The following is a 12,163-nucleotide window of genomic DNA, read 5'->3' as shown; positions in this document are numbered from 1 at the left end:
CTTAACCCAGTTGCTTCAACCCGAACCATGAGAAGTGGAGGGAGACACCTCTTTACTGAAGGGGCAGAAGGATCGAAAGCCGTCTTTCGCGATTGTCGGGATTTCCTGAAGCAACGTCGAGAGAATTCCATCCATATAAGCTCAAAGATTAATGACCCAAGGATTTCTGAGAGACTCGGTCCCCTGCCACGGCCCAAGCCGGCCACCAATTTGGGGAAGGGGCAACAAGTCCCAGAGAGACATGAGGGTACAGGGGACTCAGAGGTGTTCCGACAGACATACCCTGGAAGCCAGTACAGCGAGTCCAGGGAAAAATCACATGCCCTTGATCAAACCTTCCTAATTCCAAGAGGAGATGGAGATTTACGAAAGAAAGCTCTAGTGACACATAACTCCGCTCAGGACCCCCTTGTCCTACAACTTCTTGAGGAAGTAAACAAGTTGAAGGCTGAACGTCAGGCTGAAATACCTGACTGGAACCAACCCAGGCCTGGCCCTCTTACAAGGAGGATCCTCAACACCCCCCTTCAAGCAAAGACAAAGCAAAAGCTTGGCTTGCAACTTTATACTGGAAAAGAGGACCCGATTGAGCACCTTAACCTCTTTGAGTCCACCATGGCATACCGGATGCACACCGACGAAGAGCGATGTCTTCTCTTCCCCTCCACCCTCTCTGGGGGAGCTCTAAATTGGTATTGTCGTCTTACACCTGAGACGGTAGACTCATTTGAGGAATTGAGGAAACTATTTGTTTCCCAACACATTTTCCAAACCGATCGCTTGCACTCTGCAGATGACTTGTACACTATCCGCCAGAAGCCAGACGAGTCATTACGTATGTATGCTGGCCGCTTCAGCCATGAATACTCCCGGTGTGCCGAAGCAGATGACAAGACTGCCCTCAAAGCCTTCACGGCAGGCCTACGTGATTGTTTCTTTAAATACATGATCAATGCCAATACTTGGAAGACTTACTCTGAGGTGATGGCGCAGGCTTATAACCATGCCTCCGCCGAGGCAAAGACATATCAGGAGAAACCCCCTACAACCATCCTTTATCAACAAGTGGGAGGTGGAAGCCAGACTCACCTAAATGAGAAGACCTCGACTTCCCAAACAGCAGTGGCACCTCCCCATGCCTTGCATAATGCTTCACCGAATCAACAGACATATCAATTTCAAGGCAAGAGGAAGGATTTCCATCCTCACCACTCTCCTTTCAGTAAAAAGAGTAAGGGACACTATCCCGATAACCAAGGGTATCGCCACAATAACGCTCGCCCCCAGGCAGTCAATGCAGTGGGTCAAACCCGCGTCAAGATACCCCCTACCCCAAGGTATGAGACATACACGCCCTTGAATGCCACATGCGCGGCCATTTACCCCAGCATAGCTCACCTGATACCAAAACCAAAGCCGAGGCACCCAGATTACACGCCCCCGAATAACGCGGGCACGTTTTGTTGCTACCATGAGCATAACGGCCATGATAGCGAGAAATGTATCATCCTCCGTGATCGTATTGAAGCTTTGGCACGAGAAGGAAAAATTGATCAATTCCTTCTTCACCCTCAAAGGGATAACCGTAACCAACGCCAGGTGAATGTCATATATTCCATAAGCGGCGGCACACCCATATCCGAATCTTCCAATAGGGCCATGAAAAACAGTGAACGAAGTCTGAGGCCTGGTCACCAAGTGTTTCACGTGGAAGACATCAGGGGAGGGAAGTATCAAAAACCTAACTGGGATCCGATATGTTTCTACCCTGAGGAAGAAAGAGGCATCATCTACCCTCATAACGACCCATTGATCGTGGAGGCTCACATAGCCAACTTTGATGTTCGACGAATCCTCGTAGACACAGGGGCTTCGGTCAATATCATGTTTGCCGAAGCTTTCAGGGCGCTCAGTGTAGCTGAACACTTGCTCGATCGCTCGATTTCTCCTCTGATAAGCTTCTCCGGTGATATCGTGCAACCCTTAGGGAGCATACATTTACCCTTTACTATTGGTACAGGCCCTTACACGGCTACCATTACCACTAACTTCCTAGTGGTTGACTGCCCAACGGCATACAATGTCATCTTTGGGCGCACAGGCATCAATGATCTCAAGGCTATGGTATCCACGCATATGCTGTTGATGAAATTTCCAACCCCCCATGGCAACGGCTACATCAGAGGAGATCAGCTTAGTGCACGATCATGTTACAACACTTCAGTTAAGCAACAACACTTGCCCGGACCCAAGGAAACCCTGTCTGTACATGACCAAGTCACAAAGACCAGCTTAGATAAAGCGAACTTGGATCTTCCTGATAGCAACAATCAACCCGATGATCCTCGAGATGACTCTTTCACCCAGCAAGCCCAACCTGCTGAAGAGTTGGAGAAGGTACCTATCTCAAGAGATTATCCAGATCGCATGGTGAAGATTGGCACCACATTGTCACCACCCCTTCGGTTAGCATTGATATCTTTTTTGAAAGAGAACACTGAAGTCTTCGCCTGGTCATACGAGGACATGCCAGGCATCTCTCCCGATGTCATCTGTCATCGTTTGAGTATTGACCCCAAGATCAAGCCGGTGAGACAGAAGCGAAGATCTTATGACGCTGAACGATACGAGGCAATGAAAGCAGAAGTTGAAAAACTCAAAGGCATAGGCTTTGTCCGCGAAGTCAATTACCCGACATGGGTAGCAAATGTGGTCCTTGTTAAGAAAAATCCGACCAAAGAAAGTCTTTTGCTTCAAAAGGTCTTGTGGAGAATGTGTGTTGACTACACCGACCTAAACAAAGGGTGTCCGAAAGATAGCTTCCCTCTTCCTCTTATTGACAGACTTATAGACTCTACGGCCGGGTGTGAACTCCTGAGCTTCATGGATGCTTACTCAGGATACAACCAAATCCTCATGAACCCTTCGGATCAAGAACACACAGCCTTCACTACCGACAGAGGACTATACTGCTACAAAGTCATGCCTTTCGGCCTAAAGAATGCAGGAGCGACTTATCAGAGACTAGTCAACTCAATGTTCGCCGAGCAGATTGGGAAGAGCATGGAAGTTTACGTTGATGATATGTTAGTCAAGAGCAAACATGCTGACCAACACATCACCAACCTATATGAAACTTTCACTATTTTGAAGAGGTATCGAATGAGGTTAAACCCCAACAAATGTGCCTTCGGCGTAGGCTCTGGCAAATTCTTAGGTTTCATGATTAGCCAACGAGGCATTGAAGCTAATCCCGAGAAGATCAAAGCAATCCTCGACATGAAGGAACCGGTAACTTCAAAGGACATCCAGAGCCTTACTGGCAAGGTGGCAGCCTTAACCAGGTTCATTTCTAAGGCCACAGACAAATGTGCTCCCTTTTTTAAAGCACTTAAGGGAAGTAGGAAGTACATTACATGGACTGATGAATGTGCCGAGGCATTCAAAAACCTCAAGGAGTACATGAGTAAAGCCCCTATACTCTCCAAGCCCGAGGTAGGAGACATTCTCATTATCTACCTATCGGTATCAGCTTCAGCCGTAAGTTCCGTTCTCATTCGAAAGGATGGGAATATTGAGCGACCTGTCTACTACGCTAGCAAAGCCTTACAAGATGCGGAGACACGGTACTCTAACATTGAGAAATTGGCTCTGGCATTGGTCATGTCTGCTCGAAAACTCCGCCCTTACTTCCAAGCGCACTCCATCATCGTGCTTACCAATTATCCTCTTCGACAGATACTCGAAAGTCCTGACACTTCAGGGCGAATGATCAAATGGGCAATAGCGTTGGGTGAGTTTGACATCTCCTACCAACCAAAGCCAGCTGAGAAGGGCCAAGCAGTGGCAGACTTCATTGCCGACTTCACATATCCGGTTGACATTGCTTCTACACCTGAAGCAGTGGCTTCATTACCCCCGGAAGCTCAGAAGGTAGAATCAACGACCTCAGCATGGAGTCTGTATGTTGATGGCTCATCCAACCAACAGGGCTGTGGAGCGGGACTAGTCTTGACTACGCCCGACAAAGTAGCAATGGAGTATGCTATTCGTTTCAAATTCAAGGCATCAAACAATGAGGCCGAGTATGAAGCCCTTCTAGCAGGATTACGTTTGGCCAAACACCTCGGGGTTAAACAAATTGATATTTTCAGTGACTCCCAATTAGTGGTCAACCAGGTTACCAACAACTTTGATGCTAAGGACAGCTCCATGGCAGCATATCTTGCGCAAACACAACTTTTGCTCAAGCACTTCCACTACCAGATCACCCAAGTTCCTCGAGCGGCAAACAGTCATGCAGACGCCCTGGCTCGCCTCGCCTCAGCTGTGGAAGACAAGATTGGAAGAAAAATTCATGTCGAACTGTTGGCAACACCAAACACCATGGCCGCAGAAGTATGCAACTTACAACGGGGGGATAATTGGATCACCCCGATCTATAATTTCCTTGCTCATGGCACCCTCCCAAATGATAAAGTCCAGGCTAAGCAAATTCGATACAAGTCTACCCGCTACCTGATCATCAATGATCAACTCTATAAGCGAGGTTTTAGCCTGCCATACTTAAGGTGTCTTACGCCTGCCGAGGCGGAAATCGTCCTTCGGGAAATACATGAGGGAGTCTGTGGAGATCATGCTGGATCTCGGTCCCTAGCACACAAGACTTTTCGCCAAGGATATTACTGGCCAACACTCCACCAGGATGCCATCAAAGTATCCCGCTCATGTGACAAATGTCAACGATATGCGGCTATTCCTCATTCCCCTCCAGAGCCTCTTACTCCTATGATCAGCCCTTGGCCCTTCGCCCAGTGGGGACTTGATTTGATCGGCCCAATGCCGGCAGGGAAGGGCAAAGTCTGTTACGCAGTCGTTGCAGTGGACTACTTCACAAAGTGGGCCGAAGTAGAACCCTTGGCAACCATTACTGAGGCAAAGATAGAAGACTTCGTGTGGAAGAACATCCTTTGTAGATTCGGCATTCCCAATGCGATAGTCACTGACAATGGGCGACAGTTTGACAACAAGAAGTTCAGGTTGTTCTGCTCTAAGTTCAACATCAACTTATGCTTTGCCTCTCCAGCTCATCCCCAGTCTAATGGACAAGTTGAGGCCATCAACAAAATAATCAAGCGCACTTTGAAAACCAGCTTGGACAAAGCTAAAGGCTGTTGGCCAGAATTTGTACCCCAAGTTCTTTGGTCATATCGCACTTCATATCGGACTTCAACAGGAGAAACTCCATTCTCACTTGCCTTTGGCACAGAGGCGGTTGTCTCTGTTGAGCTCGAGCAAGCAACATTCCGAGTCCAGAACTACATTCAAAGTGAAAATGACAAACAACTCACCCTCAACTTGGATTTAGTCGAGGAACACAGAAACCAAGCTCACTTGAGGAATGTCGCCTACAAGCAGCGCATCTCCAACTATTATGACTCTAGGGTCAAGCCTCGTTCTTTCAAAATAGGAGACTGGGTCTTAAAGAAAAGATTACTCTGCGACAGAGTCCCGAGTGAAGGCACACTTAGTCCAAACTGGGATGGACCGTATGAAGTCATTGGCATCAGTCGCCCTGGCTCTTACACACTTAGAAGCTCCGATGGCAAGACCCTTGGCCATCCATGGAACGCTGATCACTTGAAGTACTACTACAAATAGACTCACGATGTACAAGTGTTGAGCTATAGCCGTTCGGCATCCTATGTAATGAAGGCCATTTGGCAATGAATTCAATAAAGAGGTAATTTAGCCAACTCAGCCCTCACTCTTTTACATTCATAGCAAGCGATGCCGAAACCCTTCTCAATCAGAAAGCAATCTGTCTTCCACAGTCACTACAAAACAAGCAAATGAAGACCGTGTCAAGCGCCAAAAAAAAAAAAAAAAAAAAAAAAAAAAAAAAAAAACAACAACTTCATCCAAAAAACTTCACCCGAAAAGCTTCACCTCCAAAGCTTCACCCACAAAGCTTCACCTAAAAAGCTTCACCCAAAAAGCTTCACCATCAAAGCTTCACCTAAAAAGCTTCACCCAAAAAGCTTCACCTAAAAAGCTTCACCCAAAAAGCTTCACCTAAAAAGCTTCACCCAAAAAGCTTCACCATCAAAGCTTCACCTAAAAAGCTTCACCCAAAAAGCTTCACCTAAAAAGCTTCACCCAAAAAGCTTCACCATCAAAGCTTCACCTAAAAAGCTTCACCCAAAAAGCTTCACCCGAAAAGCTTCACCCGAAAAGCTTCACCTAAAAAGCTTCACCCAAAAAGCTTCACCCGAAAAGCTTCACCTAAAAAGCTTCACCCACAAAGCTTCACCTAAAAAGCTTCACCCAACAAGCTTCACCCAAAAAGCTTCACCCGAAAAGCTTCACCCGAAAAGCTTCACCTAAAAAGCTTCACCCAAAAAGCTTCACCCGAAAAGCTTCACCTAAAAAGCTTCACCCACAAAGCTTCACCTAAAAAGCTTCACCCAACAAGCTTCACCCGAAAAGCTTCACCTCCAAAGCTTCACCCACAAAGCTTCAACACCAAAGCTTCACCTACAAAGCTTCAACACAAAACCTTGCTCCAAATAAACAAATTTTGTTCACAAAACCCAAGATGCCCTTGAACTTGTACAAAAACACTTGGGTAAACATAAACATTTTTTGTTTTACACCCACAAGGGCCCAAAATTTTCCTTCTTATTTATTCACTTATATATGTTCCCAAACATATTATAATAGATCCAACAACAAGCCAAAGTCCCAAATTTCATAATGGACAAAAGTACAAGCAATTCATCAATAATGAAGGTGCTACAAAAATTGGAATCTGCCCCAAAATAGAAATCCAACCCAAGAGACTTTTTTTTCTCTCTCCCTCTTCCGCCTCCTTTCATCTATCAAATTTCTGCAACCTCTGCTCTTCTCCAATGGAGCTGAATTTTGGACACCCTATAGTTCTTGAGCATATGAACAACTTTCAAGAAGGAACCATTTCTGTTTGAGCGACGGAAATTAAAGTGTTGAAGCTCCAAACATGATAGTCGGCTTCTTGCAGATTTCGAAGCTGTTGTGATGTTTCGAAGATCTGGAAATATTTAACCGTTAGTTCATCCTGAATTTTTGATATGTTATGAAAGAGTCGATGAGGAACAACTTCAAAGAAGAAAGCATACCGATCTGAACAAGAGAAAATGGAGTTTCGAAACTCACAACAAATCTGACGGGTTGACAGACAAATAATAACCAGTCATTCATCATACCTGAATTTCTTGAGTTATACAGCTCTGAGGGATCTCAAATTTGGATATGTTGTAGTTCACAAGCTGAGGAACAACTTCAATGAAGAAAGCATACCGATCTGAACAAGAGAAAATGGAGTTTCGAAGCTCACAACAAATCTGACGGGTTGACAGAAAAATAATAACCAGTCACTCATCATACCTGGATTTCTGGAGTTGTACTGCTCCGATGGCTCTCCAATTTGGATATGTTGTAGTTAAGGAATTAACGAACAACTTTCATGAAGACAACTTTGTGATTCGACCTACAGATGATGGTGTTATGTTGAAAAACAATTCCGGTTGTTAGGGGAAATGAAAAACAATTCCACCAAAGAAACATCATTATGATGTTTCATCATTATGGTGTTTTCATCATTATGATGCTTTCATCATTGTGATGCTTCCATCATTGTGATGCTTCCATTATGATGTTAATGCACCAACGGTTACACCTTCTGCAATTCCACTTATTCGGGCCTAGCAACCTTCATCAACAAAATCTATGAAGAAAAAGTCCGGGGCTACCACTTAGAAAACAAAAGAATGAAGTTTTGGTACTTACGACATGGACTATTAGCAAGACACCTCATTCGTCAACTCCCTCGACTAGAGACTTGGGGGACTCCCACCATATGCTACTACGCCTTGGTACTCAAAAGTTCGTGACTACTCAGTGACTTGGATTTTTCAAGTCTCCAACCGAGAAGTTTTCCTCACTCGGGAAATTAAGGGAACACTACCTCAAACTACATGCTTCACTCACAAAGCTTCAACAATACAGGTTTCAACAAAAGCAAAAATTCAAAGAACTTTATGAAGAAGGCTTTGGTGTATTTAACACAATATGTTGAAATGAAGCAAAGCTTATTTATTAATATTTTCGATAAGCCACAAATATGTACATATACATGAGTCAAAATAAACAAACAAAAGGGAGCCTTCACAAAGGTTGCTTAGGGGAAGTCTCAGCAGTCGGTAGAGCCCCAGAAAGAGAAAGCACCGGAGGGTGGTTATCCGGAGCCTCAGTACTTGACAAAACCCCAGAAGGAGGAGGCATTGGAGGTTCATCATTTGAAGCTTCATTACCAGGTACAGCCCCAGAGGACGAAGGCAATAAATGCCTTTGGAACAAACCCACAAACCGCTGATGATCAAGTAAAACCTTACCATCAGATTCCTTCATCTGGTCAAGCTTCCTCTTCATGTTTGTAGCATAGTCATGGGCGAGCCGGTGCAACTGCTTATTCTCATGCTTGAGCCCTCTAATCTCCTGTTTGAGACTCATCACTTCAGCAGCCAATGATTCAACTTGGCGGGTTCTAGCAAATAGGCGTTGGGCCATATTAGACACAGAACCTGCACACTGAACACTAAGAGCCAGAGAGTCCTTAACAGCCAACTCATCAGACCGTTTGGAAAGTAGTCTGTTATCTTTGGGAGTGAGAAGGTTCCTGGCCACCACTGCAGCGGTCATATCATTCTTCATCACAGAATCCCCAACGGTAAGAGGACCAGTAGGGGATATGAAGGATGGGCGCCATATGTTGTCTGGAGAAGGCGTGGCTGTCTCTTCTCCAAGGTTCAAGTCAAAACGACGGTCGGAGGGTCCAGACATTATCAAATGTGTTGAAGAAGGAAGAGGTCAGACAAATCAAGATCTTAGAAGTGCAAGAAATGAGCTTCTACTGGTAGAGATTCAAGTGTGCTGTGGAACTTAATGCCAGCCTCTATAAAAATCTGCACTCGACGGAGCTTCAGAAATCGAAGAGGCGTTTGCTTTCTCAAAAGCTGGGCTGCTCAGAGACCACGAGGGCCGATCTCAGAAATCGAAGAGGCGAATGCTTTCTCAAAAGCTGGGCTGCTCAGAGACCACGAGGGCCGATCTCAGAAATCGAAGAAGCACCTGCTTTTGCAGCCTCGTCAGCACCTGTCACATGCACAATCAGCTTTGCGGAAATTACGGGCAATCTGTCGAAGATTTCTGGTGAAGTAGAAAGCACGTGAATCTTACTGATCAATCACCGCTCTCCATATGCACCATCAACTCCTCGGGTACCACATATAACTTTGTCAAAGATCTCTGACAAAGTTTAGGCACGAGAATTTCGAAGTGCCAGCTACCCTACTATTACCCATAAGGGTAAAGGAACAGCACCACTGCTTGACAACTGGAAAGTCCCTATGTGTGTCGACCTCCGTGTTTTGTGGCAAGACAGGTTGGCAAGAACGACCAACCTTTACTCACATTCGAGAAAAGACTCCCAACATAATTACTTTCTCAAAAACCGGAGTAGCACCGCTTTCCGAATCTCGAGAGTCAGATCCTCGACGGGATTGCTTGTTCGAAAACCGAAGAGGCACAACTCTCAGAACTTCGAGAGCCAGATTTCCTTAGATAAAGCTTGTCTGTAATCTCCACACGTAATATCAGCTTTCCAGATACCACATACCACTTTTTCAAAGTGCTCTGACAAAATTAAAACACGTGAAGCTGGCAGCTCCCACTACATTGCTGTGACCAAGAAGGGTAAAGGAATAGCATTACTACTTGTTATTGGGAAATCCTTATATACATTGACCTCCCTCCTCAACGGACAGGCAAACCTGCAAAAATGCTCAACCCTTTCTCACATTCGAAAAGGCACCCTCAACATAACCTCTCGAAATACTCAGCTTTATTTCCCCCCGATAATACCTCAGCAAATAAGCCACACCAAGAACAAGAGTATCTCATATCATCAGGGTCGAAAGCAAGAGTATCCCATATCATGCTTTCTCCCTATCTTTGTCTTTGTCCTTGTCCACACCTGCAGGACAAGGAGAAAGAGAGCAGTCAGTCGGAACCTGAAATCAAACCTCCAATTTGGAACTGACTGCCTGGAGCCTTTGCCTGGTTGCTTACTTAGCATTGCTCTCGAGTACTCATCCTCAACTGCTGTCAAGGTCACGAATTCCACCGGCAAATACCTCATGACAGTTGATCAGATATTGGCTCTTTACACTGAAGCTGCCAAGCGTGGATGAGTCACTATGAAGGAATGTTCTGAAGGACCATTTAAATGCAAAGGTTGCACACCACTTCTGCCATGCAAAAGATTGAAGCAGAAGGTTCAACGGTGAGCTGAAACAGATCACTACAGCACGACACCTTTCCATACCACATTCATTATTCCGTCAACAGCAAAAGTATCCCATATCATCAAGGTCGAACGTACTCTAGATTTGATGGACTTGTTTTGACCCTCAAATTTTTGAGTCGGCCTTATACTCTGAAGGGCACCAGAAAACCCTCCAGCACAGTTCAAGAATAAGCCTGTGGAAAGTTACTTCTTCAAAAGCAAAAGTATCTCATATCATCTCTTATCCATTTGCTTCTCCTTATCCTGGCAGTTGAATGAGAGACAAGGAGAATGAGAACAATCAACCGGAAGCCGACGTCAAACCTCTGATCCTGGGTTGCTTACTTGGAAGTTTGACTGCTTACCTTGTCTGTCACCTCTTTCGGCAAATCTCCTAGCTCGGCGACTTGGGGGACTCCTACTATAGGGTTTGTATCACACTTGACTAAGCCCGAAACTACAACTAAGCTTCAAGTGAAATTGATACATTACCTTGTGCGTCAACATCAGCTAAGTACACCATTCCCGGATGGAGGAAAGGTACTTCCAGAGAAGGGCAGATGAAGATCAGACCACACTTCGGTACTTAGAAGTTTCGTGATTACTCAAGGGATTGGATCTTGCAAGTCCCCAACCGAGGAGTTTCCCTCACTCGGGAACTTAGGGGAGCACTGTTTGTACCATACTTGACCAATCCCGAAACTACCGAGCATCGGCCAACGCTATACTGTCAAGGACCCAGAAGAGTTCCCCTCCGACCAGGAGGCCAATCACTACTCGACACGTGTCAAGATTAGAAGCCAATCAGAGCGCAGCACGTGTCGACATCAAGAACCAATCACAACATGACACATGTCAATGTGACAAAGCTACAAGTTTTTCTATAAATAGGGGTCATTCCCCCACAATATTGCCTAATGCCATTTTGTGTTAAATCATTCACAAGAACTCACTAAATTGAGAGCTTGATCCTTTGTACTTGTGTAAGCCCTTCACTACTAATAAGAACTCCTCTACTCCGTGGACGTAGCCAATCTGGGTGAACCACGTACATCCTGTGTTTGCTTCTCTGTCTCTATTCATTTACGTACTTATCCTCACTAGTGACCGAAGCAACCAAGCGAAGGTCACAAAACCTGACACTTTCTGTTGTACCAAAGTCTTCGCTGATTTTGTGCATCAACATACTTAATAAAAGTATGAATAAACTATTAAGTATTAGTGAATCTATTGTTTTGATGGGATACTCATTCTACGAAACTATTTTCAATGATCCAACCGTCAAACATGTTTATATATACTTCGAGATTGCATACGACAAAAATTGCAAAAAACAAACATTCAGAGATCAAGTAACGGGACAAAACTTTTCGACGGTTATAAACAAAAAATCACGATTTAACGGTCATTTTAACTCCGATTTTGATGATTTTTTTGACCCTAGATGAATACAATGATTGAATTCGATCTTCAATTTAAAATATTTACACTAGTGGAAACCACAAAATCTTATGTTATACTTAATAAAAGTATGAATAAACTCTTAAGTATTAGTGAATCTATTGTTTTGATGGGATACTCATTCTACGAAACTAGTTTCAATGATCCAACCGTCAAACATGTTTGTATATATTTCGAGATCGCATACGCCAAAAATTGCAAAAAACAAACATTCAGAGAGCACGTAACGGGACAAAACTTTTCAACGGTTATAAACGAAAAATCACGATTTAACGGTTAATTTAACTCCGATTTTGATGATTTTTTACAACTACACTC

General features: G+C 44.5%; 1 long non-coding RNA gene across 3 annotated transcripts; it reads right to left on the bottom strand.

Annotated features, from left to right (window-relative positions):
* Nucleotides 1-5,956: 5,956 nt before the first annotated feature.
* Nucleotides 5,957-7,580, bottom strand: LOC126583913 (uncharacterized). 3 transcript variants are annotated; one of them, XR_007609879.1, is made up of 3 exons: nucleotides 7,245-7,580; nucleotides 6,370-7,069; nucleotides 5,957-6,047 (listed from the first exon to the last, which is right to left on the bottom strand). It is a non-coding gene; the product is annotated as an uncharacterized LOC126583913 (long non-coding RNA). The 3 variants fall into 3 exon arrangements; XR_007609877.1 differs by lacking the exon at nucleotides 5,957-6,047 and adding an exon at nucleotides 6,062-6,145; XR_007609878.1 differs by lacking the exon at nucleotides 5,957-6,047 and adding an exon at nucleotides 6,071-6,187 and having other exon boundaries at nucleotides 6,384-7,069.
* Between the last annotated feature and the right edge of the window lie 4,583 nt (nucleotides 7,581-12,163).

Source organism: Malus sylvestris, chromosome 9, assembly GCF_916048215.2.
Source record: "Malus sylvestris chromosome 9, drMalSylv7.2, whole genome shotgun sequence".
NCBI classification, from domain to species: Eukaryota; Viridiplantae; Streptophyta; class Magnoliopsida; order Rosales; family Rosaceae; genus Malus; species Malus sylvestris.
This window is presented reverse-complemented; position numbering and strand designations above follow the sequence as displayed.